Source organism: Lampris incognitus, chromosome 1, assembly GCF_029633865.1.
Source record: "Lampris incognitus isolate fLamInc1 chromosome 1, fLamInc1.hap2, whole genome shotgun sequence".
Lineage (NCBI taxonomy): Eukaryota > Metazoa > Chordata > Actinopteri > Lampriformes > Lampridae > Lampris > Lampris incognitus.
The window spans coordinates 3,863,150-3,875,949 of record NC_079211.1 but is presented as its reverse complement, the minus strand read 5'-3'; the positions used below and the strand labels follow the sequence as shown (position 1 = coordinate 3,875,949).

The window sequence follows — 12,800 nt, the reverse complement described above, 5'->3', positions numbered from 1 at the left end:
AATCACGATACATATCATGATATAGGTCTTTCATATCATCACAATACATATCACGATATGTCTTTCATATCACGATAACGATACATATGGCGATATAGGTCTTTCATATGACGATAACGATACATATAACGATATGTGTCTTTTATATCACGATAACAATACATATCATGATATAGGTCTTTCGTATCACAATAATGATACATGTCACCATATAGATCATTTTCTGTAAATTCAATGAATAAACAGTTTATGTAAAATGACCACATGGAAAGGCCTATTTCTTATTATATTTTGAATTATATACTCGACAAATAAAAGGTACTTACTTATATTTGATTATTTTTCTCCTTTTATTTAGAACCTTTGTGCAAATTTTTAATGAAGCATGTAACAAAATATAAAATATTAATGTCTAAAATATAAAAAGGTAAATAGAAAAAACACTTTTCAACAATAGTTGCATAGGTGGTAAAAGAGGCTATTGGTGTTTGAGTCTTTTGTGGGGACCGGCGTATGGCATATTTTGCAAAGTACAGTTTTCTGCTCCATGTCAGACTTTCCATACCCAAACCACTTCCATATGATAGAAGAAGCTCCTTTTTTAGGTACAAACTCCTCGTTTTGCCCTGACTGGCCGGAGTCCTTCTGTTCGGAATTACCGCGTTCTGTGTTTCGTTCACTGTCCTCCATGTTTGTATTGCCTTCATGCAAATTTCCTGCCTACATCCGTGCTGTGCAAAGAGCGGAAAAGATCGTCCCAATGACGTAAAATACTGCTGTTAAGACTGTGATTTGCAACACAATGAAATAAACAACAGAGCTTAATATGAAACAATAGATGTTTTCCATCTTCACATGATATATATCGTCGTATCACACAGCCCCAAAGGGAAGGTTTACAAGATGGCTGTGAGACCAGCTATGTTGTATGGTTTGGAGACAGCGGCACTGATGCTAAGACAGGAGGTGGAGCTGGAGGTGGCGGAGTTGAAGATGATAAGATTGTCATTGGGAGTGATGGAGGACAGGATTAGGAACAAGTATATTAGAGGGAAAGCTCAGCTGGACGGTTTGGAGACAAAGCAAGAGAGGCAAGATTGAGATGGTGTGGACATGTGTGGAGGAGAGATGCTGGGTATACTGGGAGAAGGATGCTGAATATGGAGCTGCCAGGGAAGAGGAGAAGAGGAGGTTTATGGATGTGGTGAGGGAGGACATGCGGGTGGCTGGTGTGACAGAGGAAGATGCAGAGGACAGGAAGAGACGGAAACGGATGATCCGCTGTGGCGACCCCCAACGGCAGCAGCCGAAATATTAGTAGTAGTAGTAGATGGTGACTGTTTTACCAAGTTTCCCCAAAAACTGAATTGTAATAATAACGCCTGGTACCTTCCTTCATTGTCTGTGCTGAAAGCTCGGTGGTTTTGAAGCTTTACTGCTGCACAATGTGAACACATGCAGAGGAGAGGTATCGAGCAGTAAATGATCACTCTATTTCAATGTTATCAAGGCAGTCGATATCAGATTCATTTACAATAACGCACACTGTGGTCACCCGTCAACGAAGCAAATCAAGCCGTTTTGTCAATGACGAGAATAAATAAAGCGCATATTGATCTTCGTTTACGGCAACAAACTCCATTTGCTTTAACTGCTGCTCTCAGCTGCACCGCACAAATTCACCCACTATGATGTAATCTGCTGAAACCAGCCCGCTTTGCTCTGCATGTTGCTGAGCCGCCCTCCTTTTGCCAGAGTCCACCGTTTCATTGATTGGAATCACGTTTTACCACCCAACTTAAACTTTACATGAGGTTTACATGACGGCAGCATGAAGCAAAACATCTAGGAGTGATTTTTGATTTTTAATTCCAAGGCTCATTTGCGGGGTATCACAAAAGCAGCATTAGAAGTCATAGCAGGGACAGGGGTAAACTACTGTACAAATATAAAATATTGAGCTCTCAGTTGCGTCTGGTAGTAAGCAGGCTGATGCTTCCTAGGCCTCCAACAAGAAAGTGTAACATTCACAGTGTGTTTGACTCTCTCGGTGTGTGTGTATGTGTGTGTGTGTGTGTGTGTGTGTGTGTGTGTGTGTGTGTGCGTGTGTGTTGGGTTATGGATGAACTCTGGCAGATCCTTAATTGAGGGAACTCCCGCTCCATACCTAAACTGAAGACCCATTGGAAGACCTTTTTACGACATCAGGCAGTTTTATGGAATGTTCAAAAAGGTCATTAAGCCACTACTGCTGGACAAAGGTAATCATGGGCTCTGTTGACAATGGAGAATCCCATGGAAGTATTAATGGTTGTTTAAATAACTGGCTGCAGTAAATTAAATGAGACTATTTTTTGTTTTTAACAGTGAAACACTCAATCTCCATGATGAAGGCTTTACCAGACATTTTCCCATCACCTGTGGCTTCACCCAAGAAGTTAGGACATGCAAGTGAGGCTACGCTTCACATTCCTGAGGTAAGAAGTTTGTGGATGTATAAGAATTTTCACATTTCTTGACCATACGATGATAAGAGTGTGAACTGCTTTTGTGGTCATAGTTGTTTTTCTCTGAGAAAAGCTGAGCCGGAAGGCAAAGCTCTCAAGTTACCAGTCAATCTTCGTTCCAGCCCTCACCTATGCTCATGAGCTTTGTGCAGTCACCAAAATGGTGAGATCGCGGATACAAGCGGCTGAAATGAGTTTCCTCCGTAGGGTGTCTGGGCTCAGCCTTAGAGATAGGGCGAGGAGCTCAGACATCCGGAGGGAGCTCGGAGTAGAGCCGCTGCTCCTTCGCGCTGAAAGGAGCCAGTTGAGGTGGTTCAGGCATCTGATCAGGACGCCTCCTGGGTGCCTTCCTTTGGAGGTTTACCAGGCATGGCCAACTGGGAGGAGACCCCGGGGTAGACCCAGAACTCGCTGGAGGGACCACATGTCCAATCTGGCCTGGGAACACCTTGGGATCCCCCAGAAGGAGCTGGAGGGCGTTGCTGGGGAGAGGAACGTCTGAAGTGCCCTACTTAGCTTGCTGCCTCCGCAACCCGACCCCGGAGAAGCGGCTGAAGATGAGATGAGATAAGATGTTTATCTCTGTGTGTTTGTGTCAGTCTGCAGAAGACCCCAACACCTTTCTTCAGGTGAGACCACTCTCAGCCCTGTTGTGATTGTCTGCGAAACCAACATCATACTGACCATTGGAACCATGCCTGTGGTGACCTTCCCACATCTTCACATCTGTCACCATCTTACAATGCTGCAATTGCAAACATTCCCCAATCCTCTGTGACTAGTAAACACAGCCACGGTAACCCTGATCACAGCAATTTGCATATGAAACCCATCATTGGTTTGGGTCGTTATGCCACTGTATAAGGGTGGGGACACCTGCAGTCAGGTGAGACTGAAGAGGTCACTTAGATGATGATGAAACGTTTCTGTCAATAAACAGATGAACTGATTGGAGTTCCTTTAATTTTCTTACCTGGATTAGTGGGTGTTCATTAAGGCATGCACCATTTTCAAGATATCTTTTCTAAAATATGGCCTTATTTCAAGATGATGGCACAAGCATTTGTAAGCACTTTTTTCCAAGATATTGAGAAAATAATTCTTAAATCTTTTCTTTGCATCCAGATAAAATGTATTTCAGTTTAGTCTGGCTGCATTAGTTTTAAGATGTCTGTGTGTTCTTAGAGCCTAGATAATTTCATTTGTTCTAAAAAATCTTGGCAAGTGAAATTTTCCTGTTCTGTTGCAGATAATGCTGTATATTTTAAGTAATATTTGCCCCCATTTTATTGTTTTTTCCCCCCCCTTGTTTTTGGGAGCTGCCTTTTGCAGTGTAAGGCACGTGGCTTAAGACTCAAAAGGTGACCCTGAGGGAATCTTCCACACTGCCAAAAAATGCCAGGTCAAAATGGGAAAAGAACTGAGCATTTTCAAATAAGAAACTCCCCAAAAAAGAAAAATAAACTGCCCGTGCAGTAAGATATTTCAACTATAGAAGATTTGATGAAACCAGATAAATATTCAAAAACAAAAATTAATAATCTTGCCGTTCTTGATGAGTAAATGATTCTTGAAATAAGATATTTCTGTCAGACTTAAATTAAAGCCTGTCAGAGTTGCTCAGATAGACTGGTTTTGCAACAGAAAAGTTAGAAACTTTTCGATCTACTTTGAGACACATAACAGCACACACACTAACAATGCCATGGTGAGAGTTTAACGGATATATTCATTTCATTCTCCCCACCGGGCACAGCAAATGTTCTGTAAGTACTTAGTGAAGGACGTTTACACTTGGTTGAAAAATGCTGCATCATTACTGAAAACTCTTCCCATTTAAATAGATCTATGTGGTCATTCAAATGAATTCTCAAAAACCATAACATAAGATACAACCATTATGACCACAATGAGACAGTCCCGTGGTGTTTTACCTCGTTTGGTAGCTGCCCATTAGAATGAACTGGACTTTGACACTGACATACACTACTCTGCTACCTTTCTAAGTATATAGCACCGATCGATGAAATTATGATTTTGTAGGAAAAGTACTCAACAAATTAGGAGCAAAATAATCCAGTGATTCAAGCAAACTCTTTAATAGACAGCTGATGATTGCTTATGGCATGAAACAGGCTGTCGGCATCTTTAGTATAGTATGAGAAATTCCGTGTTCATCTTGCCGAGCAAATTACATATTTGTTCTTCCATCAGGGTGGAGAACTGTAGGAATGTGACTGAGCGCATTTAATAACTGCTGAATGAAAGGCAGAAACCAACACTATGGATAATATATCAAAGCAAAAGACACCGCTTCAGACAAAAGACAAAGCACTACTACTACGTTGGGCTGCTCCCGTTAGGGGTCGCCACAGTGGATCATCCGTCTCCATCTCTTCCTGTCCTCTGCATCTTCCTCTGTCACACCAGCCACCTGCATGTCCTCCCTCACCACATCCATAAACATCCTCTTTGGCCTTCCTCTTCTCCTCCACCCTGGCAGCTCCATATTCAGGATCCTTCTCCCAGTATACCCAGCATCTCTCCTCCACACGTCCAAACCATCTCCATCTTGTCTCTCTTGCTTTATCTCCAAACTGTCCAACCTGAGCTGTCCCTCTAATATACTCGTTCCTAACCCTGTCTCCAAACCATATAACATAGCTGGTCTCACCACCATCTTGTAAACCTTCCCTTTAACTCTTGCTGGTACCCATCCATCCATCCATTATCCAAACCACTTACCCTGCTCTCAGCTGGAGCCTATCTCAGCAGTCATTGGGCAGTAGGCAGTGAGACACCCTGGACAGGCCACCAGCCCATCACAGGACACACACACATACACACACACACACACACACACACACACACACACACACACTTCCCACCTAGGGACAATTTAGTATGGTCGGTTCACCCGACATACATGTCTTTGGACTGTGGGGGGAAACCGGAGCACCCGGAGGAAACCCACGCAGACACGGGGAGAACATGCAAACTCCACACAGAGGACGACCCCGGGGCTCAAACCCAGGACCTTCTTGATGTGAGGCGACCGTGCTAACCACTGCACTACTGTGCCACCACTCTCGCTGGTACCCTTCTGTCACAAATCACTCCTGACAGTCTTCTCCACCCACTCCACCCTGCCTGCACTCTCTTCTTCACCTCTCTTCTGCACTCCCTGTTACTTTGGACAGTTGACCCCAAGCATTTGAACTCATAAACCTTCGTCACCTCCACTCCTTGCAGCCTGACCATTCCACTGTCCTCCCTCTCATTCACGCATAGTTATTCCACCTTGCTCCTACTGACTTTCATTCCTCTTCTCTCCAGTGCATACCTCCACCTCTCCAGGCTCTCCTCCACCTGCACCCTACTCTCACTACAGATCACAATGTCATCCACAAACATCATAGTCCACGGAGACTCCTGCCTGATCTCGTCCGTCAACCTGTCCATCACCATTGCAAACAAGAAAGGGCTCAATACAAAACACAGCTCACAATCTATATTCAACAATCACCTCAATGATAAAACAGAAGTGGATGTTTAACATGAAGATCTATCTGGTAAAGTTTAGGATGGTATAGTAACATGTTTCCCCAGTCTGACCCACAAAGAAGAAGGATTTTTCTTTCCTTTCTTTTTTTATGGGCATGTTATCTATCCATTTCTCCGGCTGTAAATGAACTCGGGAGTTGTCAGGAGTCACACAAAGGGGATGAAATCATCTAGAACGAAGAGGGAACAAAACAGATTAAAGACAGTAAATGTCTACTGCTTACCACTTGGAGAAGCAATCATTCCCTCAGCCATGGCCTTTTCTTATTTTCTCTCTTCTTCTGTGGTGATCCCCCCTCCGCTCCCTTGCTCTCTCAAGCTTTTATCTGGTTTTAGAGAAGCAGAGGAAGAGAAGAGAAAAAGAAAGCGTTGAAGTCACGGGTAAGCTTATAGCCCACAGTGGGAATCAATACACAAAGACCATAATTTTAGACACATTTTGAAAACAGAGTCCTCAGACAGTCTGACTGGTAGACGGGAGAGACACAGAGAATCGATAATGGCAGCGGGTGACAGCAAATCACCGAGCTCTTGGCTATATATGCCACATTTTCAAAACCCTCACAAACAACAGAAACTGCATGGGACCCACATCCTTTCCTGAGTGGAGCTCATAGTGGTCAAAACCGTTCCGGCTCCACAACCAAACGGATTTCTTTATGAGAACTTTCTTATCAGTTTTTTTTTTCTGTCCTTACCAAACAGTCTGACCTAAGTATCTCAGCACCCCCATCTGCTCCTCGCTCCACCATAATGACTCCCTTCATCTCCACTACGGGGAAACACAGAGGATGGTGATTATGCAAAAGGCATGCCTGAGATGTTAATGCTGTGACGGGGTAGGGGGGGGGTGCAAGATAGAGTTATCTCATCTTCAAGTCCAAAGGCTGAGACATTATAAAAAAAGAAAAAGAAAAAAGTTGGATTCAGGACACTTGTTAAAATCACTTCTGACACGCTGTGCTATTAGTACACCATTAAGAGTTCAAGGACAATAGCCGTCCTGTTTTTTGATCATTTAGCCATTGGATCCTCTCATTAAGCCCAAACCCAGGTTTCCACCATGCCGGCGGAATATTGATAGGCCATGAAAGAGTGACTTTGTTGAATTTATAATAACCCCCTTTTTCGTCTGCCCTTGCTTCTGCGGATGAGGAACAAGTCTGGGTCGCTCCGGAGTGGATAAATGACTTCCTTGATGTTGAGCTAGCTCCCCCTTAATGCTCAGATGATAAAATGGATCCATTCTGGAAAACTAAAGGTACTTTCTTCCCCACCTCCTGGATGCCATTTGTGATCTAATGGGTGTCCTGGACTTCTCCCTCCCTGTGCATTGTATGGGAGCTCCTCTTAGACCCACATTCACTGCACCTGGCAAATAAAGTGGTCATGAAATACGTTGCTGCATAAAAGATCCTCTGTACTGAAACATGTAGACTGGTTTCCAGTTGTGAGTTCTGCAGCTAGCTCGGCCTTTTCTTCATCCATGAGTGCACAGACCACCATGAGGAACCAGGACATGCAGAAGAGCAGCCAGGAGGTTCTCCTTCATTATGCCACCACAAAGCATCTTAATACGCAGCAGCATCTGGATGCCGTTATCCTTAACAGAGCTTCGTTAACATTTGTTTCTTATCAGCGTCTGCCCAAACCCAGATAATCAGGGCTTTATTCCGGGGGGAATAAGGGGTATTAAACCATAGCCGAAAGCTAAAGCAGATGGACGCTCCTCATCAACACTGGGATTCAGGTTTTAAGAACAAAGTGAAATGTTCACCTCTAGAGGTCAAGAGGTGTTGTCACGTCATACAAATGCATTTACATGAACATCTCCTCAACTACAGTATGAGCTTCTTCAGGGGCAGCTCGGCGTAGGAGCGTGCTCGTAGGAGCGTGCTCGTGGGAGTGTGCTCATAAAGGCATTTACAGTAAACCATAAACATGTTATCTGTCTCTGAACATTATGTACCTGACTGGGTTCTTAACAGTGGTCCTGAAGTGCTTTACTTCATCAAAATGGTTTCCTTCTCCACATAGAAATGTAATCTGTGTGTGTGTGTGTGTGTGTGTGTGTGTGTGCAGTGTTTCTTAGAATTCTCTATCTGACAGGTGCTTTCTTAAGGGCCTTTGTATCACAGAAAGTTATTTTGACTTTCTGTGGTTTTCTGGTCTAGGCTGCAGCCGGTCCTGAGAGAGATGGAGAGCGCGTGAGCAAGAGAGAGAGAGAGAGTGACAGAGAGCAAGAGAGAGTGACAGAGAGCGAGCGAGAGAGTGACAGAGAGAGAGAGAGATGGAGAGAGAGTGAGCAAGAGAGAGAGAGTGACAGAGAGAGAGAGAGATGGAGAGAGAGCGAGCAAGAGAGAGAGAGAGAGATGGAGAGAGAGCGAGCAAGAGAGAGAGTGACAGAGAGAGAGAGAGATGGAGAGAGAGCGAGCAAGAGAGAGAGAGAGAGAGAGAGTGACAGAGAGCAAGAGAGAGTGACAGAGAGCGAGCGAGAGAGTGACAGAGAGAGAGAGAGATGGAGAGAGAGTGAGCGAGAGAGAGAGAGTGACAGAGAGAGAGAGAGATGGAGAGAGAGCGAGCAAGAGAGAGAGAGAGAGATGGAGAGAGAGTGAGCAAGAGAGAGTGACAGAGAGAGGGAGAAAGAGTGACAGAGAGAGGGAGAGAGTGACAGAGAGCAAGAGAGAGAGTGAGCAAAAGAGAGTGACAGAGAGAGGGAGAAAGAGTGACAGAGAGAGGGAGAGAGTGACAGAGAGCAAGAGAGAGAGAGTGACAGAGAGCGAGCGAGAGAGTGACAGGGAGAGGGAGAAAGTGACAGAGAGAGGGAGAGAGTGACAGAGAGCAAGAGAGAGAGAGAGAGATGGAGAGAGAGCGAGCAAGAGAGAGAGAGTGACAGAGAGCGAGCGAGAGTGACAGAGAGAGGGAGAAAGAGAGTGACAGAGTGAGAGTGAGAGAGTGACAGAGAGCAAGAGAGAGAGAGAGAGATGGAGAGCGAGCAAGAGAGAGAGAGTGACAGAGAGAGGGAGAGAGTGACAGAGAGAGAGTGACAGAGAGCAAGAGAGAGATGGAGAGAGAGCGAGGAAGAGAGAGAGTGACAGAGAGAGAGTGACAGAGTGACAGAGCGAGGGAGAGAGAGTGACAGAGAGAGAGCAAGAGAGAGCGAAAGAGATGGAAGAGAGAGAGAGAGATGGAGAGAGGAGCAAGTGGGCGAGTTCAGCGCGAGGGAGAGAGAGTGACAGAGAGAGAGTGACAGAGAGCAAGAGAGAGATGGAGAGAGAGCGAGCAAGAGAGAGAGAGTGACAGAGAGCAAGAGAGAGCTGGAGAGAGAGCGAGCAAGAGAGAGAGAGTGACAGAAAGAGAGAGTGACAGAGAGCAAGAGAGAGATGGAGAGAGAGCGAGCAAGAGAGAGAGAGTGACAGAGAGCAAAAGAGAGATGGAGAGAGAGCGAGCAAGAGAGAGAGAGTGACAGAAAGAGAGAGTGACAGAGAGCAAGAGAGAGCGAGAGAGATGGAAGAGAGAGAGAGATGGAGAGAGAGTGACAGAGAGAGAGTGACAGAGAGAGAGCGAGCAAGAGAGAGAGAGTGACAGAGAGCAAGAGAGAGCTAGAGAGATGGAAGAGAGAGAGAGATGGAGAGAGAGCGAGCAAGAGAGAGAGTGACAGAGAGAGAGTGAGAGAGATGGAAGAGAGAGAGAGTGACAGAGCGAGGGAGAGAGAGAGAGTGACAGAGAGCAAGAGAGAGCGAGAGAGATGGAAGAGAGAGAGAGAGAGATGGAGAGAGGAGCAAGTGGGCGAGTTCAGCTGTGGAGGAAAACCTAAGCATAAGCAGCACGTTGTCTCTTGTCCTTGTGCGGATCAGTGGTCCATACGTAATCCTAATGAGAAGTGGCAACACACACGGACACATATAGTGTGTGTCGCCTCTAATTGTGTTAGAAAGCACCGCCATGTCCTGCTTGCCCCTAACGACATCATGTTACTTGCTGCAAAAGGGTTTTTCTAGGTTGGAAAAAAATAAATGCAAAAATAAAATTGAAACAAGAACGTACACTTCCACAAATAATAAGTTAGTAATCAGTCAGCCCTTTACATGTTATTTGACACTGTAATTACAATGTTAGTTCTTCATTTAGCAGACACTTTTATCCAAAGTGACATACCCCTGACAGGTAATACAACACAAGCGAGGATCTCGTCAGGAGACGATGAAAGTAAGAGCCAACAAACTAGGTTTGAGTCCGATAGCACACAAGTGTCAACAGGCAGTGCACAAAGGCAATGCAGAGGGGGTGCATGGAAGCATTTTATGTCTTTATTTCTTTGGTGTACTTTTATTAATAGCATCAGGTGTGGAGGTGCTGGAGAAAGAGCTGGGTCTTCAGCTTCTTCTTAAAGATGGAGAGGGACTCGGCGGATCGACTGGAGTTGGGTAACTACAGAACAGAAGAGTCTGGCTACTGACTTAACCGCCAGCTATCCTTCCTGCGTCTGCGAGGACGAGAGGGTCTGCGGCACGGACATGTCCTCATCAGAGGGGGTCCGCGTGGACATCTGCGTACCTCCATATTTTTGTGTCCGAGTGGACAAGGGCGCCACTGCGCATGCGCTGGTAAACAAACGTGGACGCCGACTTTGAAGAGAGGCCGTGTGAAGAGGTTCGTCGTTACGCTCATCTTTATAATTCGTTATTAAAACACTACAAAGATAAAACCTTCTCCCGTCCACCACACGCATTTCCTGCGCCGTGTTGAACTCCCCGTCCGTGGTCCTGGTGGGATTGAGCAGCCGCGCACACCATTTTCTTGCTTTCACTTCTTTTTCTTTTTTTTCTCCAATTGTGCGAAATACAACAAACAAAGGAGCTCTTCTTCTTGCTTGTATGTCGCCATGTTGCCCGGAAATAAGTAACGCCGATCTCCTGCGCATGTGCGAAACGCGCGCTCCAAGCAGGCGCCCGCTCTGGAGTATATCCAGGCCGCGAATTTACGAATCCTACTATGGCCACGCCAAGGCCCGCCCTACTCTGTCTGTGATTGGCTAACCCTATCCCTAACCTTAACCAGCGGAGGCAACGAGTACTAGCCAATCAGAGGCATCGGGTCTTGGTGTGGCCATAGTAGGATTCGGGGTCTTGGTGTGGCCATAGTTAGGATTCGGGGTCTTGGCGTGGCCATAGTTAGGATTCGGGGTCTTGGCGTGGCCATAGTTAGGATTCGGGGTCTTGGCGTGGCCATAGTTAGGATTCGGGGTCTTGGCATGGCCATAGTTAGGATTCGGGGTCTTGGCGTGGCCATAGTAGGATTCGGGGTCTTGGCGTGGCCATAGTTAGGATTCGGGGTCTTGGCGTGGCCATAGTTAGGATTCGGGGTCTTGGCGTGGCCATAGTTAGGATTCGGGGTCTTGGCGTGGCCATAGTTAGGATTCGGGGTCTTGGCATGGCCATAGTTAGGATTCGGGGTCTTGGCGTGGCCATAGTTAGGATTCGGGGTCTTGGCGTGGCCATAGTTAGGATTCGTAAATTTGCATCCAGGCCCCGTTGTGGCGGAAGTGCCAGGCGCCTTTCATTGGCAGAGCGTAGTGAGCGGGACTGAGTGTGGACCTGGATGAGGGAGTTCAGGTAGGCGGGAGCCGTTTTAGTTGCTGTTTTGTGAGCGAGCATCAAGGTTGTGAATTTAAAGCGGGCAGCGTCTGGGAGCCAGCGGAGGGATATGAACAGCGGAGTGACATGTGCTGACCAGACGCGCCGCCCGCCCGCCGTGTTCTGGATCATCTGCAGAGGTGTGAAAGTGCGTGCAGGCAGACCTGCCGGTCAGGAGCTGCAGCAGTCAATGCGTGATAGTACAAGAGCCTGTGCCAGGAGTTTTCCCTACCAGGAAATATCCGATGAATGGCAGATAAATTATGTCGAAAAATCCGAGAATTTCTCTGGTACCCGAGTTGTCGAGTTGTGCCGTGAATAAAACGTGTCACCTCGCGAACGTTGCAGGAGATAGATTTTGTAATAGCTGACGTTAAGAAAACATCATATTTACTGCATTAAAATAATCTGTAAGTGTTTTTTGTTCTCCTCATCATCTGGAGAAAACAAAAAAACAAACTTATAAAGGCTTTGCAAATGTGCTTTAAACCCAAAAAGCGTTTGCAGCAACATTCACCTGTTTGGACTAGCGCCACCATGGTTTCTCCTCTCACACAACAGCGTGTGAATGAATGCTGACCAAATCAGAAGAAAAGCTGCACCAATTTGCTAAGTCAGATGCGCCAGGTTCCCGCGGACCACGTGGACGCAGCAGTAGGATGACCAGCCCGGAGCAGCCCCACCTTCAGGACCACCAGCCTCTCCGAGGAAGAAGAGAAGGGTCCAAAGCTGAAGAGCTCAGATTTTAGTTTGAACAAAACTTCTGGTGTCCTACAGCAGTTGCGTGAGTCTGCTGGAATGAACGGAGTTGTCGGTCTTCCTCCTTGTGGGTTGGCGTGGAAGCAGACAGTTTTGTTGTGGTTTGTTTTTTGTTCCTTATGCAGATGTGAGGAGCATGTCGCCGGCGTGCCATGGGGCCACGGCAGCCTTCCAGTGCATGTAAAATGAAGAGACAGCGTGTGTTGCAGAGATAATTATTAAACATGATGAAATTGTCAAGATGACATTACCCACGAGGCCTGAAATTATACAGTACTGCTATAGGGTGAATTTACATGATAGGATTTACCGCGAAGTGACCCGTAATCTTCAC

The 12,800-nt window shown here is 46.1% G+C and overlaps 1 protein-coding gene across 1 annotated transcript in view; it reads right to left on the bottom strand.

Annotated features, from left to right (window-relative positions):
• lingo2 (leucine rich repeat and Ig domain containing 2) overlaps positions 1-12,800 on the bottom strand; it is a 270,359-nt gene that overhangs the window by 236,196 nt on the left and 21,363 nt on the right. The window contains exon 2 of the mRNA XM_056291037.1: positions 6,296-6,397. The gene's annotated coding sequence lies outside the window, so the exon portion shown is untranslated. The remainder of the gene's footprint in view (positions 1-6,295; positions 6,398-12,800) is intronic.